The sequence below is a fragment of the Micromys minutus genome, assembly GCF_963924665.1.
Source record: "Micromys minutus genome assembly, chromosome: 23".
Classification (NCBI taxonomy): domain Eukaryota; kingdom Metazoa; phylum Chordata; class Mammalia; order Rodentia; family Muridae; genus Micromys; species Micromys minutus.
The window spans coordinates 3,743,553-3,764,020 of NC_137958.1; the positions used below are offsets into that span (position 1 = coordinate 3,743,553).

A 20,468-nucleotide genomic window follows, 5' to 3' on the forward strand; every position below is an offset into this window, starting at 1 on the left:
CTAGCCATTAAATAAACACTCATTCCTATTGGTTTATTATGCTTGAGAGGGGCGCTTCAAAGGGAGTTCCACGAAGAATCTCCCCCTCCCCAAATACAAGCCAGATGCTGTTTTGGCCGATGCGCATGTCTGCACTTCTGGGTCTACTTTTCACCTATGCCCGGTGGTTAAAAAAAAGAAAAAGAAAAGAAAACCAACTGTCACATGTCACCGAAGACTTTCCTCATGGTGGGGGCGAAGAAAACCCCCAAACGTAAATAAGCTGAGCAGCGACGTCACCGCCGGTGTCTGTCTCCAGTTTCGGCTGTGGCTGTTCTAGTTTTGTGACCTCGGTGGAGATCCGGCAGGAGACAGACCGGTGAAAACAAGGTTAAAGCCGAGTCACACTAAGGCGGCCATAGGATGACCCGCCAGACTTTGGAACCTGTTTACGATTACGTTGGAAAATAGAGCAAGCCTCCGCCGCGCCCCCTTCCCAAAGACAGCCCCTCGGAGGAGCGCGTTAAAAACCCGAGTCGAAAAGAAGCTTGGGTGGTTTTTCCAAAATCAACCAACTGGAGGAAGAGTCGTATGCACGCAGGAACCTCCAAACGACCCTCCCCTCCCCCAAACCCTGTGGTCTGCAGAGCGCCCGGTAAGAAAGCCCTTGCGGGCGTCCGCGCTGGAGGCGGCTGCACGACCGTGTCCGGGGGGAGCCCACCGCCCGGGGCGCAGCGCTTTCCGGGACCGGGCTGGGGATGACCCAGCCGCTGCGCGGAGCTCGTGGGGTGCGGGAGGAGGCTGTGGAGGGCCGCTTCGCTCTAGGGTTTGAAGGGGTGTTTGTGGCTGGGATTGGTGGCTCACATCCGCCGGGGACTCGGGAGAGGGGGGAGGACAGGCGCAGGGAGGAGGAGCTGGACGGCGTGAGTGGCAGGAGCCCGGTCCGGACCCGGCGGGGACTGCCTCGTCGCTTTGTTTGCTAACTTCAACCGTGGCTTCGGGGGCCACCCCACGGAACCCGCCTCGGGTCCGCTAAACCCAACCCACGGCAGCACGAGGCCGAAACGTTCCTTCCTGGCGGTTATCCGCGGCCACGCGGTGGCCCTCATTATGTTCACAGAGGTAGCTTTTCTTTGCCCCCAAGTCGGCCTGGCTAATGAATGCGATTCTCGGGCGGCACCGATGGAAACCGGGCTCACGGTCTGAAAACAAACTTCACCGGGCGAGCGGGAGCCGGTAAGACAGGAGAAGCCTCTTCCAAACCAGGACGGGAGGAAAATGCAGAATTGAGACTCACCGTGACGCGAAGGCCAGCTGGACCCCGCCAGTGCACACCTTCTGCTCGTGTAAATCATTTCGGGGCGGTTAGGAAGCCGGAGCGCTGGCCGGATTCCGAGATCAGCTGAAGCCCAGCCGGCCCCTCCCCCACCCCACCCCGGAGGCCGGAGCCGAGCTCGTTAGGAGCTTTCCCTCCCCGCCGGACTGTGCGCCGGCTCTTTACAACCCCAGAAAAGGGAAACGGCCCCCCAGCGCGAGCTCATAACATCCGCAATATTTTTTTTATCCGCTGTCTGCACGGCGGAAAAACAAGCTTCAGTTCTGGCTGTGTCAGGGCCTCTCGGTGTAACTGATTCGAGTGACTTCGGGTTAGTTGTTGTCGCCACGTGTTGTTTACTGAACTCATGCCTCACAATCGTATGGTCTGAGTGCAACCATAGGGTTGGTTGTCTTGCGTTCTCACTACCCGGTGATAACCGTTTCTCACCATTATCGGTTTTTGGTGTATGTGTGTGTTTGTGTGTTTTGTTTTGTTTGCAATATTTTAACACAAGCAGAGCTGTTTAAAAAAAAAAAAAAAGACAAATTAATTTTTGTGGTCTCCAGATCCTGAACGGGCAAAAATTGAAATGGCACAAACTTGGGAAGGCTGAGAGAGGAGGCCTGTAGCACTAAGTAATCACTATTATTGGCTCCAGGTCTGTCAAACGCTTGAGGGGGGTGTTAGTTTCATCTGGACAGTCAGGTATGATTCCCATCAGGTGCTGGGCCTGGTGGGACTCACGTAGTCATTGGATCTCATTCCCTCGACGCCTAGCGAGGGCAGATATTTATAAAATATGCAGGCAGTCGGGCTTCCAACACTGCACAAGAGACCTGTAATCATCTAATCACATCTCAGTTCAGAGGAGCTCTGCACGAGCTAACCATGTCTTTGCAAGGGCCTGGGGCTGGCCATCTTGTGAGTTTATCAACACTATCAGAATTCTCTTCTTCGGGTATAAGTAGCTGCACTACTGATCGATTTCTCCGAGTCAACACACTCCTCCACCTTTCCTTTTGTTGTTGTTTTTAAACTGGAAGTCTCTTAAGTGTTGTGGGTTGAAGTTCCCTGAAAAAGCCACACCTAGCTGATTATGCCTGGTGATTGCTTGATCAGGGTCTCCTGATTGGCAAGAGTTGGAATGGTGCAGATCCAGAGCCAGATTATTCTGTATCTGGCCTACCCTTCTTTTGACTCTCAGTTAAAAATCTTGGGACGGTATCATCAATTCAGTAGCCTCCACCACTCAACAGCGGCTACAAGTGTCATCGGCATGTCCGGCTTTTCTTCCTTCACCTCAGCCTCCCCAATGTATTTGGTAAATGTGTTCATTTGTAGCTTTGTTTATGACTAACAGTTCATATGATAACATCCGTGGTGGAGCTCGTCTCTGGAGTCTACCCAAACCTAGGTTCCAGCTCGGGATAAATGATCTTACCGTCTTTGGGATGGGAGCTGTGTCTTTCTTCTGACAAAGGTCTTAATTGAGCTCAGTCTTTTAAACCCTTTCTTGTCAACATCTGTATCTTCACTGTGCTTCATACTTTCTGAAACATTTAAATGCTCGCATTAATATCCAGATTAGCTGTGTAAGTTATGTTTTTCTTAAAGTCAAGATTACGCGAACACATTCAAACATGCCATAGCTAAACCGCGCAGACTACCTGGCTCTCAGAATCTGTCATTCTAGAAGGTCACATGGATTGAAGGCAGAGATTGGCCTTAGACATCAGAGACACCAAGATCCGGATATTGCCAAGGGAACCTCCAAATGTCCTTCCTCAGTTAAAATCCTGCTCTTTCCTACAGTCTTCTAACCCACTGTAGCTGCCTTCAGACACCAGAAGAGGACATCAGATCCCTTTACAGATGGTTGTGAGCCACCATGTGGTTGCTGGGAATTGAACTCAGGACCTCTGCAAGAGCAGCCAGTGATCCTAACCACTGAGCTATCTCTTCAGCGCCATAAACAAATCTTAAAAAAGAAAGAAAAAAAGCTCATTTGGCAAAAAGCAAACAAGTATTATGACTGATGTTTCTTTAACTGTTGTTGGGCATAAGTACATATTTTTATGTAGTAAAAGCCACACATCTCAAGAGTTTTAAACTTCCGGCCTTTCCTCCCATCAGAAGCTTGTCCATTCACAGGTTTCTGTTTATCAAGTTATTGCTGTCCAAACTTGTAGAGGAAACATTTATAATAGCAACAAGGTGATACAATATCTAGGAATAAAATTAACAAGAAATATGCCCCAGGTTTACCAAAACTCTAAGGCCCTATTGAGGAGCATGGAGGGAGACCAGGAAGTAGAAAGAAAATCAGAAAGGCAGTTCTTCCTAGTGACATTCCAATAGCATGTGACACTTGTCCTTCCCGAGTCATTTTTAAATTCAAAGCAAATTCCACGAAATAAGAGCGATTGTTTTCTGTTTTGTATTTTCATCAACAAGCAGTGATGCAGTTCATGTAAATTAGCAAAGGGGGCTGTAGTTAAAAATAAAAGCTGGAAGGCTTGGGGCAGTTGGACCTCTGAGTTCAAGGCAAGCCTAGTCTACAAAGGGAGATGAAAGGCAACCAGAGCTATATAACAGAGAACCTGTATCAATAACAAATCAAGCAGGAAAGATTGGCTCAGCTACTTAGGATGAGGCAGAGGGAGAGGCTGAGCTGAATTTGAGGCCAAGCTTCAACAACAAAGTGATATTCTGTATAAAAGTTAAATATGAAATCATTAATCCCAGCATGCAGGAGACAGAGAGGCCAACCTGGTCTGCAGAGTGAGTTTCAGATCAGCCAGGGCTACACAGGAAAACTCTGGTTTTTGTTTGTTTGCTTGCTTTTTTTTAAAAAAAAGACATGTAAAAGTAATTCAAAGCCAGGCATGGGAATCCATGCCTTTAATCCCAGCGCTTGAGAGGCAGAGGCAGATCTGTGATTGGAGGCTAGTGTGGCCTACACAGCAAGTTCCAGGATAGCCAAAGCTATCACCCACTACTAATCTTTGTCAAAAATATAATTTAAAATGCTCAGATTCGTACTGTCACAGTGTTGTGAAGAGTGTGACAGTGTGACATCAGGTTTTACAAGGAGGTATTAACTAAGGTTGGAGTGGGGGAAGCCAGAGCCCAGAAATGATGAGATAGAAGTGTATGTGTGTGTTTGTATCACACGCGTGTGCAACAAGGGAAGGGCGCGTGTGGAAGTCAGAGGACAAGGTGTGGACTTGGTCCCCTTCCATCTGAATGTGGGTTCTAGAGATTGATCTCCCGTCATCAGCAAGCACTTTACCCACTACTGAGCCATCTCAGCTGCACAAGATATACCTGCAGTCAAGCATCTCACTTAAAAGAGCCATGTCATAATCCCAGCACTCAGGAGGCTGAGGTGGGGCACACTTGAGGTCAGGACAGTATGGGATTAAACACACACACACACACACACACACACACACACACACACACACACACACGAGAGAGAGAGAGAGAGAGAGAGAGAGAGAGGGAGAGAGGGAGAGAGGGAGAGAGGGAGAGAATATAGTTTTTAAGGTTTGACAAATGAATCTACAGGTTAGAAATTTACAAATAAGGAATTCAAATCACTAAAAAACTTGGGGAAAGGCACAATAATTTGCTGCTGCTGTTATTACAGGGTAGAGGAAATCAGACTGACCCATCAATTAGCAATGGTAATACGTTTGGAAATGTGTTGTTAGGTGATTTCATTATGTAGGTATCATGCAATGTCCTTGTCCAAAATGGATATGCTATTACTAGGTCTATTTATTAACAGATTTTCCTATATACCCCTACCTGATCCAGAGCCCACTACATAGGCCAAGCTGACCCTGACCTCACAGCAATATTCTGCTTCTGTCTTTGCAGGTGCTGGGAATTAGATGAATGCCACCACAACTGTGAAAGCCATTCAATCTTATAAAACCACTAGTATATGTGTGCTACACCATCGACTATGTGGCCAATGACTGTTTGCACACGCGCACACACACACACACACAAAGACAGTACAAAGCCATTTCTCATGAAATGTTTGGAATGCCTGTATAGTTTAGAATGATACTCAGAATATTAGTGGTGGCTGCCTCTGGAGGTGACAGGAGATCAGAGGCTGGAGCGGTACCAACACGTTCTATCACGTCACTATAACAACCTAGCATGGATTCATCCTACATGGATTACACGTTACATCATTCTTTACTAGGTATGTGAGTTTGGTTCTTGCTTGTGTTAGATTTGTACAATCTGCTGAGCAAAAATCTGACATGAAACTCGATTTTCCAGTCAGACCCTATATCCTGGAGCGAGCTGTGGTTAATCATTGGCCGGCGTGAACAACCCCTAGTGACACCGGAAACTTAAGACTAGATGATGTCATAGTCCGGGAGCAGTTAACCAGATGTGAACAAGTAAAACCATTTATCTTGGTGCAGATAGTTTTTATGGACCAAGCATTACAAATAATGGTAAGTCATTTTCACTGAGAAAGAATTAAGTGTCAGATGAAGTACTATGCTCCTTGGAAGGCGGGAACTTGGGTAGCGAAAGGCCTTCTTGTCCTGTGACGTGTTTGTCAATGGGAGTGATCTCCGTAGGGCTTCCTACAAACCAAGGCAAACCTTCATATTTTCCTAAGAGACAGGAATGCTTATTCCCTCCCAAGCTACATGAATAAATTTTATTTTGACATTTATTTAATTTATTGCAGTGATGGGGGTTGAACCTAAGAGTAACCCCGTGCTGTGCAAGCACTGACCACTGAGCTACACCTCAGCCGGAGTAAACTTGATGTTAAAACTCTGGAATCTAAATTATTATTTACTATACTCAATACACAAAGATTGGTACATCCCATTTTACTTTCCCATTTTGAAAGCTGTCTAACATATTTAAAGAGTATATAACATACACATGTACTAGACCTCAATAAAGTCTTCCCATTTGTTTGTTTATAGATAGGTTTTCATGTATCCCAGACTAGCCTGGAACTCCCTAGGTAGCTGATAATGTCCTTGAAGTTTTTTTTTTTTTTTTTTTTTTTTTTTTTAACATGTGATTTATTTATTTTATATGAGTACACTGTAGCTATTTTCAGACACACCAGAAGAGGGCATCAGATCCCATTACAGATGGTTGTGAGCCACTATGTGGTTGCTGGGAATTGAACTCAGAACCTCTGGAATAGCAGTTAGTGCTCTTAATTGCTGAGCCATCTCTCCAGCCTGTCCTTGGACTTTTGATTCTCCTGCCTCTACCTCTTAGGAGCCAGGGCTCCAAACCTGCTTTACCATGCCTGTTTTTAGCGTAGAACTAAGGAACTAAGGCCAGGACTTCCTGCATGTGAGACAAGCACTTTTACTGAGTGAGCTACATTTTGTCTTTAAAACTACATGCTGGGGCTGGAGAGGTGGCTCAGTGGTTAAGAGCACTGACTGCTCTTCCAGAGGTCCTGAGTTCAAGTCCCAGCAACCACATGGTGGCTCACAACCATCTGAAATGGGATCTGATGCCCACTTCTGGTGTGTCTAAAGACAGCAACAGTGTTCTTATACATAATAAATAAATCTTTAAAAAAAATTAGATGCCTGTGATTGTGTATAGGGAAGGTGCAGGATCCTCTGCAAGATAAGTACAATCTTAACCACTGAGCCTTCCCTACAGCTCAAAACCTTTATCTTTTGTAACTTAGAACTTTTACTATTGTCTTTTATGTGTGTGGGTGCCCTCCCCCTGGAACTGAAGTTACAGAGTTGTGAACCACCATGTGAGTGCTGGAAATCTTTCCTCCCCTTGACACTAGCTGCTGAGCCTTTCTCTAGCTACCTGTCTCCCATCTTGTTTTTAGGAAACCCTAAAGAGATGTGTTATCTCAATCTTCATCATTCCCAGAGTGGTTTTGCTTTTTAACTTTTTAAAATTATGGATAATTTTTTCATTTTCTTCTTACTGTGGCTCAGGCCCAGAATGGTGTGAGAATTCACTGTGTAACCCAGACACTGACCCTGACCTTCTGCCTGAGCCTGCAGAATGTTGGGGTTACAGGCACGTATCACTACCCTGTTCTCTGACTAGGTAGGAATGGAGCTCTGGGCCTTGTGAAAGGCTCTACACACTGAGCTGCATGACCAGCCTATGTGCTGTAGACTCCTGAGCTCTCTTCATCTTTGAGCTTCTCCTTACTTCTACTGTTCGATATAAATCCTAGACATCACATCACTTCTGGATCAGCTGTTAGGATTAGCATTCTAGCTTGCCTCATCAGTAGCTCTGAACTCTGGGGCCAAAAAAACTTAGAAGACTTACTCACAGAAGGGCTGGGTCGTCTCAGAATTATAGACCCCATTGTCTTCTAGCTGTTTTCTGCTTCTAGGGCTAAATGTTTCTCCAGAGAACAATTACTTTTCGTCCTTAGTTGGTACTTTAATGCTTTTAGTTCTAATAGCCCATTATTTAGGCCAATAAAGAGAGAAATATTGCTCCTTGAGACAGGCTTGTCCTTAGACACGCCTTTCTATTCTTCCTGCTGGCACCCAACATAGTATGTGCTCAGTTTGTTCTGTGTTGTTTGGTTGATGAAACTCATTTCAAATCTTCACACATTTTTTTCCTGTGCTGGGAATTGGATAGATATTGTGACCCAACACTCCACAGAAAGCAATTTAAGGAAATAAAATTTTATTTTGTCTCATGATTCAAGTGGCCATTGGCAAAAAGACAAAAGCCCTTTCTTCCTTCCATCCTTCTTTCCTTCCTTCCCACCTTTTTCTCTAAAACAGACACACACAGAAATATGGGAGGTGTCCTTCAGGCATGTGGAAGTCAGGGGACAGCTTTTGGGAGTCTGTTTTCCCCTTCCACCTTGTTTCTGAATGAACCCCAGCCTCGGTCTGCAAGCTCTGCCGATTCTCCGATCTTCATCTCTTTCTGGGAGCTCTGGGATTACAGGTGCACACCATTGTACTCCAGTGGGTTCTGGAGTCAAACTCAGGTCAGGCTTGGGCACTGAGCAAGGCTGCTACTTTAGCCTTGTCAAGCCATCTGTCCATCTCAAGAGGGCATCTTCATTAAATGGAAAGAAATTACACTGTGCCCATGAAAGCAGAAACAAGTTTTTAACTTGACATTTTCAAATTCTACAAATAATGCGGGCTTGACTGTGTCCTGTGCATGAGTGTTGTGTGTGATGTGCGGGCTTGACTGTGTCCTGTGCATGAGTGTTGTGTGTGGTGTGCGGACTTGACTGTGTTCTGTGCATGAGTGCTGTGTGTGGTGTGCGGACTTGACTGTGTCCTGTGCATGAGTGCTGTGTGTGGTGTGTGGACTTGACTGTGTCCTGTGCATGAGTGCTGTGTGTGGTGTGTGGACTTGACTGTGTCCTGTGCATGAGTGCTGTGTGTGGTGTGCGGACTTGACTGTGTCCTGTGCATGAGTGTTGTGTGTGGTGTGCGGACTTGACTGTGTTCTGTGCATGAGTGTTGTGTGTGGTGTGCGGACTTGACTGTGTTCTGTGCATGAGTGCTGTGTGTGGTGTGTGGACTTGACTGTGTCCTGTGCATGAGTGCTGTGTGTGGTGTGCAGTGCTGTGCAGGGGCCACAGCTGTTGCTGTTCTGTAGTGAGTAGCATGTCACCCTAGGAAGAAAATGAACTTCAGGTGCACATCAGAATGCAGACTACTATCTTCATTTTTTTTTTATTAACTTTTTTTCATTTACTTTTTGGAGACAGGGTTTTTCTGTGTAGCCCTGGATGCTCTGGAACTCGCTCTGTAGACCAAGCTGGCCTCTGCCTCCCAGTGCAGAGATTAAGGCGTGCACCGCCACGCCAGCACCGCCACACCAGCACCGCCATGCCAGTGCCCAGCCAGGCACAGACACATTTCTAAAGGGACCTTATGCCCTTCTCAGTGTAGGTATCAAGTAACCTGATTTCAGTATTGGCTTTTTTTTTTTTTTTAAGCCTTGATCACATGTTTGAGATGATGTGTCCCAAACTCTCCCCCGTGGGCATTATGTTTACCTTTGTGGTTGATAAATCTATCAAATGTATCAAAATAGGTGGATGTCCTGTCCTTGAAGCCTTTGCCCTCAGCCTCCTTACTCCATCACACCCTCTCCGATGCTTTGCTGTGTCTACAGTGGGGAGAAGAGAGCTGTCCCTCTAGCTGTCTGTGTTGCTCTGTTTATTAACAGGAGCATGGGCGTTTGGAGTCCTGGATATTTAGTGCATTAATAGCCTATCATCATCATCATTATTGTTATTGTAAAAATTCTCAGATTTGCCCAGCAGAAGTTCCTCAAACCTTTTTTATTAATTAAAATGTGTTCTGATTTTCTCCCTGCCCTCTCATCTCCCCTCCTGTCCCTCTGACATGGCCATGTGTTTTCTTTGTTTTTAAATTGTATGTGTGTGAGTGTTTTGCCTGAATGTACACTCCATGTGTGCCCTGCAGAGGCCAGAAGAGGGCACGGGAACCATTAGACTTGCAGTTAGGATGGTTGTGAACTCCATGTGAGTGTTAGCAAAGGAACCGGGTCCTCTACAAGAGTAACGCCTGTTCTTAACTTCTCTGCCGCCCCTGAAGCCCCTTCATGCCTTCTGGTTTTGTGACCCCTTGAGTCTAACCACAGTGGCTCATGTTCAGTGCTTGGGCATGGAAGCACTCACTGAAACAGGTTGACATCAGTGGGCACATGACTGAAGGCAGTGACTGTCCCTGCTCCATCCAGCACCCAATGGTTCCCAAACTGGTTTCCTTGTCCTTTCCCTCCATTCTTAGATGTTTTTCTTATTGTCTGGTATGTTTCAGTTGTACATTTTCCCTGCTCTATCCTCATAACCCTGGAACTGGTCCAGCAAGTGCTGGCTAGCTATTCTTTGTGGAAAAGAGGATTGTTTATAGACTCCAAGGTGGGCTTCAGTCTAGTGTACTGTTACTGGATCATGATTGCTTCTGGGTTTCTCAGCAGAACTAAACACACCACACACACACACACACACACACACACACACACGTGCACACATACCTTCATATGTTGAAAATCATGAATTGAAGCAGGGTATAATTCTGATACTGAGAAGACAGACAGGGGATTGGGAATTCGAGGCCACTCTGGGCTCCGTAGGTAAGAGTATCTGTGAAAACAATGTGAAAAAAAAAAGTGTGGTGTGTGGGGTAGTGGAGGAAGGAGGGGCCACATTATTTTGTACTTCCAATCCCAGCAAACACAGCACTAGCTTCCATTCCCCACTCCTGACATCTGTGCCCCTCTTGTCTAACCATGAGAAGCCTGCTTCCCATTATCTCAAGGTAATGAGTACTTAGTCCTAGAACACAGCAGGCAGGTCACTGCAGAGAACAGCCCTACCTACCTCTGATAACAACTGTTTGTTTCCTCCCTTTGGTCTGAGGGTTTAAAGACAAAATACCCCTTCTTCAAGTAATTCTGCCTTCTGCACTCTTCAATTGGCTGGAACTCTTGAAACCCATTTGAATATTTTGAATTGTGTTCCATTTGTGCCTCTCATTCTTCTGGCTACAGTTTCTCTCTCTCTTCTGACTACAGTTTCTCTCTCATTCTTCTGACTACAGTTTCTCTCTCTTCTGACTACAGTTTCTTTCTCATTCTTCTGACTACAGTTTCTCTCTCTTCTGACTACAGTTTCTCTCTCTTCTGACTACAGTTTCTCTCTCTTCTGACTACAGTTTCTCTCTCTTCTGACTACAGTTTCTCGTTCTTCGGACTACAGTTTCTCATTCTTCTGACTAGAGTTTCTTTCTCTCTCATTCTTCTGACTACAGTTTCTTTCTGGCCCTTGCACATTTAGCACAACTCAGAAGTCTGTACTGAGTGAAAAGCTCACCCAGACACCAATCTAACCCACAGATTCTGCCCAGAAGCAGGAGGATTATGAACTCAAGGTTTTATTTAGCTGCATAGATGATTGGAAGCCAGCCTGGGCTATATGAGATCTTCTCCTAAAAACAATAAAAACAAAAACACACACACACACACACAAAAAAAAAAAAAAAAAAACCCAAAACTGTGTGTTTGCTGTATTCTGGGTTTGTGTTTAGGGCTCTATTTCTGGCAATAATATATAATATAATTATATAATAATTATATAATTATCAGAAAATGCTTGATATCAAGTTATAGAAGTCTTATTTTTATAGTTATGTTACTGTTACCAGAATCTTAAGGGTCAAATCCTCAGGACCTGGCAGCCCTAACAAACTATGCTTGGCCACCTGTACACCATCACCCAAATGAAGACACAGAGTGGACAGCAGGGAGAGGAGATTTATTCAAAGTGGCCACATTGGGATTTATCCTGAGATTGTTTTTGTGAAGTTTAGGCTAAAACAGGGCAGGAGGACTGTGACGCTCACTATTCCTGCTCAAGGTGTGTCTCCCTGCCACCTGGGCCATCATTGTCTTGGCTCCAGTCTGTCTTGCAAGGTGGACAGTACAACTGTGAAACTTGTTCCTGGGATACAAGTTCTTCCTCTGGCTGGCCCCAGGCTTCACATGTTCCTAAGGTAAGATTCCTGGGAAATTCCATTTCTTTGGGATCTATTATCTCCATGGTCAGATAGCTAAAGGGAAGGGCTTACGTGTCTTCTTACGATACTTCACTCCTTTCACCGATTCCTGGGAGCATCGTTCGGATCTTTCTTACCTTTGGACTCTTGGCCTGCAGTTTTAAACAGTGCTGCAGTGAACGTTCACAGCCACAGTATCTTCACTTTGAGTTCATCTGTGGGAAAACATCCTGTATCTTGCTTTGTCAGAAGTAAGTATGTGGTACTGGCAGAATGGCTCCATGGGTAAGGGTACCTGCTCCAAGCCTGGTAGGTACACATGCATGCACACACACACACACACACACACACACATTTGCACATACACGAACAGTACACACACACACACACACACACACACATACACTCAGGTTTTCCAGAGCTGCTTGTAATCAACTAAAATAATGTATACAATACATTATTGTACAGAAAGACCTAGACAGACAGACAGACAGATGTGGTTTTGTTAAACATTACCACATTCGACTTCACAAGCATTGCACTTGTTGGTAGTGAAAATCTCCCTCCCTTGTCAATCAGAATCGGACCCAGTCAAAGGGCTTAGGGGATATCTAGGACTGGGGTCCCAGTCTGTCTCCCAGCTAACTTTGGCTTACACCAACCAAAATGGTTTTGAAGGATAGAGAAAAGTCAAATCCTGTTTCCTAGTTTACTATTGACAGTTCAGCTCTTAGGGAAGACACCAGCTTAAAACTTCCCCTCTTGCCTACACAAACCTATCAGCTGCAAACCAGCCTCCCTTGGTTAGTTTGGAGAACAGTTCCCAGTGCTCAGAGAAGCACTTTCACTGAGCCTGTTTCTTTTACAGAGGGCTCTGAGGAACAGCTAAACCAGTGCCTCTCAACCTGTGGGTGGAGACTCCTTTGTGGGGTCGAATGATCCTTTCATCGGGGTCTCCTAAACCTGTCAGTAAACAGATATTTAATTGTGACTCATAACAGCAGCAACAAAAATAATTTTGTGATTGGGGGTCACCGCAGCTTGAGGGACTGTAATCCAGGGTTGAGGCAGTGAGCTAGATGGAAGGCTGCAGAGGGATTGAAGGCCTCTCCCTCTCTGGACCACTTCTCCCACAGCTACTCCCAGAACCCCGCCCTATTGGCTTTTCTGTAGGCTTTATAATGTACGGTCAAAAACAAAACTACACTGATGTAGTTACAGGTTAATAGGCTTTAGTTTGAGATTCATGAATGGAGCAGTCTGCATTTTCTTGAATGAGAACACCTCCCCTCCCCTGGGCAGGGCAGAGGAGTGGAATTTGTGAGGTGGGAACAAGAAATCAGAAAAACAGAGACACCTGATTAACCGCAGGTTAATCACCCCCCCACCCCTCCCCCGAGGCGGCTATGGAGAGCACCTCCTTACAGGACTGAATTTACCGGAACCTCCGATTTTAAGGGGAAAACCCGTCAGCCAGAACGGATTCTTTGAGTTAAGAGGAGTGGCTCTATTCTGGTTTGGTCTGGTATGGAAATGAGGGACCCAGGAGTCACCTTTGCCAAAAAGCCATGGACTCCTCATCTGGGGCTCAGGAGGAGGAGCAGGTGGAAGTCTGTCTGCCTTCCACTCTCACTGACCTTTGCTTTGGCTGAAGGCAGAGATGAGTCATTGCCCGTAGCTTTTCCTCGGGCGTCTCTTTTTTTCTAGAAATGTCAGAAGCTCCTGGACAGAGCACTGCTTTCCCCGGGTGAGGGCCTTGTTATCAGTGAAGGTGAGGATGCAGCCTGGAGCCCCTCAAGCAATAAGGACTTCTTCAGATTATCTGGGAGACAAAAATCAACAAGACCACACCTAGGCCAGGACTCTGTTTACACACATCTCTTGTCCCACCCCCACCCCACCCCGTTCTTCCTCTGTTTAAACCTGAAGCTCAAGCCAAAGCCATAGAGCAAGGGGGCTATGTGAAATGAGTCCCTCCCCTCTGATTTCCACCATTCCTTGCTGACTGGTCACACAGATTAGTCAAACCCTGGAAGTCCTTGGCAAGCTAGGCTCAGCTGTCTATCCTCAGCCAAGAGACAAACAGCAGTAAAAGAGGGAATTTATTTATTTGATGTGGCTATGTTGGGAAGAAAACAAAGAGGCAGAGTAAGTGCCCCTCTTCCCCCCCAAACTCATTTTTGCGGCCCTGACATAAGATTTAGGCTTAAGCAGAGAGCAAGAGATATGCACTCACTGCTTCCAAGTCTGCTCAAGCCTGATCGAAATCTCAGCCCATTGCTGTCACCTGACGATAGCTCATGACATCCAGCCATGAGCCTCCTGGGGGAGGAGGGGTGTCTGTCCTCTCAGAGGATCACAAAGGGAGTGGTACAGGTGTCTCCCTCCACAATATCTTATGATGGATGAAGTTAAAGTTTATTGGTGATCAACCTGGCCTCCACCCCCTCCTTCAGGACTGAAGAAGTTTAACTGAAACTTGTAATGGTCCAAATTATGATCCGGTTGGCTCCGGAAGAGAACCATCCCTCAGAGGTTATTGGGGATGAATGACAGTCAGACATTAGCATGAAAAAAGAAATGGTTATCCTTTGGAGAGTTCAAGGTTTTGTTTGTTTGTTTTGTTTTTGCTTTTGTAGTTATATGTCAAGAATCGAAGGCCAAATGTTCATTTCACAATGTCACTGAAGAGAGATCTGGCTCACAGATGTAGAAATGAGAATAGTCCCCCCAAACTGTTGACCTTATTTCCCGACCCAGATCCTGTGAGGCCTGCCCTGCCCAGCCAGCTTCCAGCCCCGTGCTGTAAAGATTTACTATATGTTCTTATTCACTGCCTGAATTATGATTATGATCACTCACAATGAGTGAATGGGGAGTGGAGTGTGGAGCAATGGCTCAGCTGTTAACAGAATGTGTTGCTCTTACTCAGGACCAGAGGATGCACAGCTATGCAATTCCTGCTTCAGGAAACTTGGGACACCCTCTTCTGGCCTACACACACACACACACACACACACACACACACACACACACACACACACACACTTTTTAAATTGGGCTGGGAATATAGTTTAGTGGTAGAGTAGATGCCTAGTTAGTACACACCGCCCTGAACTGATCTCCAGTACTGAGGCGGAGGGAGGGGATTGTAACAGAAATAGTCATGAGGTGTGCACACCGATTAGGCTGCAGCTCGAAAGCCTTTGTTTCTGTCACCTTTAGATGTAAGCCCTCCAGACTGGTACCTAACTAGGTGCTTACTGGGGTCTTGGGATCTTTGCTCTAGCACGGCTGTTCTCTTGCCAGCCTCTCACCCTCCCCTCCCACCCCCACCCCCTTTTATGAAACCTAGGCCTCATATACATCAAGCAAATGTTCCACAGCTGAGCTCTTAATTCTCACTACCTCAGCTTTCCCAAGGCATCCCTGTGCCACACAAAAACGGGTCCATTCAAAACCAGGCCACATATGACAGTGCAGAATTATTTTACTAAGTGACCTCTTTCTGCTTTTTTGGTTTTTTAAGATCAGGCTTCTCTATGTTGTCCTGGCCGTCCTGAAACTTGGTTTGTAGATCAGGCTGGCCTTTTCCCACCTTGTGGTCATTTTCCTCTAAAAGTATTCTTACAAACCCGGGTCAGCACTCTTCTCTTGGTGGGTAGAAGTGGGGAGAACAGACACTTCACCTTTCAGAGGTCCCATGAAGAGCCACGGATGAGGAGGAAGCCTCTCTCCCACTCACTGGAGTTTGAATTTACTGTTGCAGTAGCTGGTTGAAACTTTTCGTGAGAGTCCTTACCTCTCCATGTGCTTTCTCTTCTCTTCCTCTAGCACACAGCCACTTCCCAAACCCCAAAACAACATAGATATAGATGAAGGAGCTGTGTGTGTGTGTAGTATGTGTGCTGTGTGTGTATGTGTGTGTACAGTATGTGTGCTGTGTGTAGAGTTCGTGTAGTGTGTCTGCAGTGTGTGTCGTTTGTGCACATGTGTGTAGTGTGTGCAGTGTGTGTGCAGTGTGTGGAGTGTGTATGTGTGTGCAGTGTGTATAGTGTGTGTACAGTATGTGTGCAGTGACTGTGTATATAGAGTGTGTGTAGTGTATGTGCAGCATGTAGAGGGTGTGTGTCACACAGCATCTACATGAGTGTATAGTCTCATATGTTTATACTGAATAACACAGATGGAGGCCAGAAGAGGGCAAGAGATCCTTTGGGGTTGACAGTCCGAGCTCCTGTGGGACGCCTGCTCATTACTATCTCTTGTCTTCATGAAAGCCAAGGAGATGCCCCTGGCCAACCTGCCATCTCTCCAGCTCCTCTCCTTGCTGCTTAGGATTTCTCCCTGAGTCTGGGGCTCCCCAAATCAACTAGACCGGGTGGCCAGAATGGTCCAGGGATCTTCCTATGTCTGTCTTGACAGTTTATGAGGGTTCTGAGGATCAAATAGGACATCCGGTTGAGCCATCTCCCCAGTCCCGGCCTCTTCCTTCTCCTTGTCTTGCAGACTGGCACAGTCACGTGGTTGAAGCCAGTGGCGACCGTAAATGATTGTGAATGGAGTAGGTGACTTCCGAGTGACTTAAGGATAGATTTGCTCAGCATGGACTCCCATGTGGGCAAGAGTGTGGAGGTCAACTGTCTTCTACCATGCATGTGTCTAGGGCCCCAACCTAGAGAGTAACACAGGAAGAGTGTGGGTTTCAGAATAACTGTGGATCCAGCTCCATTGTAACACTGCAGAGAAAAAGGTTCCTACCTCTTTGAACCCTATATTTTGTGTTTCTTTACCAAGCTGAGTGATGGGGCCCTAGCCACCCCCTAGCCACCCCATGACAAAGGCAATGTGAGATGTACCATTCTACACTGTAGACACCTGGGTATCTTTATTTTCTTTATGGTCAGACATATTTTGTGGAGGGAAAAACAATGTCTTTTTCAGAGAGACTCAACAGGTCAAAGAATAAGTCAACAATAAAGGACAAAATTAGTTCATTCAGTCCACACAGTCCTCCCGAGTAAATCTTTAATGAACCACAGTGTATGGATTTTATCTAAGGTAATCTACTCAACCAGATTAAAATAGCAGTTGGCCCTAGTGAACTGTGAATGGGTCAAAAGTCTGCTCTAAAATAAGCTTGAATTAGTGGGAGAAATGGAAACATTACTAAAAGCAACCAAACCTAGGGGCTGGGGCTATGGCGCCATCCTTGTTCTTGTGGAGGACCTGGGTTCAATTCCCAGGCTCCATACAGCAGCTCACAGCCATTTGTAATCCTAATCATGTGGTCCAATGCATGCAGGCTAATACACATAAAACCAAAATATTTTTGTTTATTGAAACACTGTCTTTATTGCAACTCTGGCTGTCCTGGAATTTACAGAGATCCTCCTGCCTCTGCCTCTTGAGTGCTGGAATTAAACGTGTATACTACCATGCCTGGCTTTCAAAAAGTTTTTTTTTTTTTTTTTTTTTTTAATGACAAAAATTTAGTTAAATTCCTCAACTGACTCTTATTTGCAATTTCTGAGTCAGGCAAAGCTTCATTCCCCTAGGGCAGAAGAAGGAGGGTTTTAATGAGCTGACCAGCAGAGGTTGTCTTCAGAGACAGGAAAGGAATAAGGAATACAGAAACAAGCAAGCCCAAGAGCAGATGGGTCGTTTTGCCGACTTCCTGTAAAGGTGAAAACAGACAACTTTGCAGTTAGTTTTGTGGAAAAGATGAAGACACTGTTATGTCTATGTTACTCCTGGAGAAACCGAGTCAAAAAGTCACTTGATTTGTTCGAGGTTGCAGCCCTATCAGGCAGATGAGGACCATCACCAACCCCTGCCTTACCCTCCTAAGTACACCAGTTGTTTTTAAGGAATTACCAAAGATTTCTCCCCTCCCAGACATAATTGTGTAATGGGGCTTAATTGTCGAGCAGAGTGTGTGATGTGCCACTCCAAATCCTGGGCCACGCCCAGGGGCTCCTCCAAAACTTGTCCCTGCAGCACCTCAGGTCTCCCCTAGAAGCAACCTGTGAAAACCTAGCCCTAAGCCACACTGCTTCCAAAACTCTTCAGCGCCATCCATCTCCCACCATGAATATTTGGCACTGAAAGCAGAAGATCCTGACATCTACCCTGGGGCACAAAGGACATTTCAAAAACTGATGGTGATGGTTGAGAGGAAGCATCCGAGCCGAATAAAAAGGCAGAGCCACGGTTTAAATGTCGCTTTCCTGGCACAGTAGCTACTGTGGCGGTCTGAAGAGCTGAGGCCAAGGGTGGATGGAGTCTAAGAGTTTCAAGGATGTGAGTGTTCACCTGCAGGGTCAGAGCTGAGTGGCTAATTCGGATTCTCTCTCCATCTGAAAGCATCCATTATCCTGAGGCTCTCTGCTCTCAGCCAGAATGAGAAAGAGGCCACATGCGACAAAGGGTGGCAGTCACAAGGCTGCCACCAGGCTGCTCCCAGCTGGTTCCCATTGCTTGGTCACATGCACTGCTGCACAACTTTCCGGAGGATTATGCCAATGAGCGAGGGTTCTTTGTCAGAAGTCCCTCCCCATTCACTCTCAAAGCTGTCTCCAGAGACTGGGCTGCCAGAGGCTCTGAAAACATTGTGGCAGCTTCTGCTGGACAAAGCAGGACATGGGAGACTCACACATAACCCCCCCCCCCCGCCCACACACACACACTGTTCACAGCCTCTCCGATGGTTTAATGTCAAACACTCGACGGAAAATTTTCTGTATTTCATGTGCAGCCCCCTTCAAAAACTTCTAAAAACATTTTTTTGTTTCTGAGGGGGCCGTCTGGGAGGGAAGTGCACCTGGGTGTACCGGACCACAGGCACGGGGTAGAAATCAGGATGACTGGCTGGAGCAGAATAGAGCTCGGCTGTCAGGCTTGGCATAACTGACTTGACCCACTGAGCCCTCCTAAATTCCTTGTTCTGGAACAGGCAGTCCCCCTAACTCTGACAGCAGAAAGACCAGCTAACGCTGCAGCTCTGAGAACAGCTAAAAGGTGAGCCATTTCCCACTATTGTTTATCTTGTGGTATGAAAAATGTCTGCAGTGGCCAGACTCGGTGGGCAGCTCCTGCATGCAAGTTCTCCTATCTCTGCTGGAAGCTGGAAGCCTCAGGCTTGATGAGTTACCATTCTTATCCCACTCCCAAGTAGGCTACCCTGATCACTCTGTGGACGCGGAAGCCCCTGACCCTGATCACTCTGTGGACGCGGAAGCCCCTGACCCTGATCACTCTGTGGACTTGTGACCTGAAGTTGTCTGTTATGCATTTGCCTCCTCTGACTACCTGTTACTTTCTGTTTGTTGTTTTACGTTTCCTGTCAGGCTTAATCTGAAACTGAAGTACAGTTATAATAGATTGTCAACTGTCGTCCAGGACATATGGACAGCAGCCAAAGGGATGCATGCCCTGGGTTGAACAAAAAGTCGGTTCGGAAACAAGGGGCAATAATGAACATGAACGGCCTCCGCTCGTCTCTAGATGCTTCTGGGCCTACTGTTTTAATTGTCTGTTCTTAGCCCCTAGCCCGTTGTTGTCTCATTAAATAATGTGCTGACACGGGTGGTGCTTCCTGCCAAGCCTGCAGACCTGGGTTCAATCGCCAGGGCCCACGTAGTAGGAGCACACAGACTCCAAGTTGTCCTCTGACCCTTACACGTCCACAGTGCCCAGCCCCCACGATACACACACGATAAATAGATGAGTGTAATTTAAAAAATTAGCGTGTACTCAGCCCTTCTGCTAATACTTGTTCTCATTTTGAGTTTTGGCTGCATTTATAATTTTCAATCAATCATTTCTTATTATGTCGGCTACAGAATCACCTCCATTTCCCCTCACCTTCCTTTACTTTAACATTTTCATTTCCCTCCGCAGTGTTGGCAAATCCTAGCACTTAAGACAGATTTCTAAGAGTTTGAGATCAGCCTTGTCTACAGAGCACGTTCCAGGACAGCAGGAGTCACACAAAGAAACCTGTTCTGAAAAACAAAGCAATAAGAAAAAATGTACTTAAAAGTTATTTTTATTTCTGCGTGTGTGTGTGTGTGTGTGTGTGTGTGTGTGTATGCACATGAGTGTGGGTGTGTGTGTATGTACATGAGTGTGGATGTGTGTGTATGCACATGAGTGTGGGTGTGTATATATGCACATGAGTGTGGGTGTGTGTGTATGCACATGAGTGTGTGTGTATGTGTGTATGCACATGAGTGTGGGTGTGTATATATGCACATGAGTGTGGGTGCCGGTGGAGGCCAAAGATGTTGCACCCTGGATCTGCAGGTACAGGATACCCAGTGTGGGTGCTGGGAATTGAACTCAGTTCCTCTAGAAGAACAGTACTAGTTTTTAATCACGGAGTCACCTCCCTAGCCTCCAAAATTCACTTTTCATTGTTGAATTATGATTGCACATATCTGCAGGGTACCATGTGATGTGTTGATAGATGTAAATAATATGGAATGGTTAAGCCAAACTAGTTAACATAACCATGTCCTCATATCTTCTCCTGTGTGTGCTTGTGTATGTGTTTCCTTGTGTGTGCATGTGTGTATGCATGTGTGTGTACACTTGTGTGTATGTAT

At 46.1% G+C, this 20,468-nt stretch overlaps 1 long non-coding RNA gene across 1 annotated transcript; it reads left to right on the forward strand.

Moving 5' to 3' along the window:
- Positions 1-345: 345 nt before the first annotated feature.
- LOC308435743 lies at positions 346-5,726 on the forward strand. The gene is made up of 3 exons (XR_013975512.1): positions 346-634; positions 5,183-5,519; positions 5,600-5,726. It is a non-coding gene; the product is annotated as an uncharacterized lncRNA (long non-coding RNA).
- Positions 5,727-20,468: the final 14,742 nt, after the last annotated feature.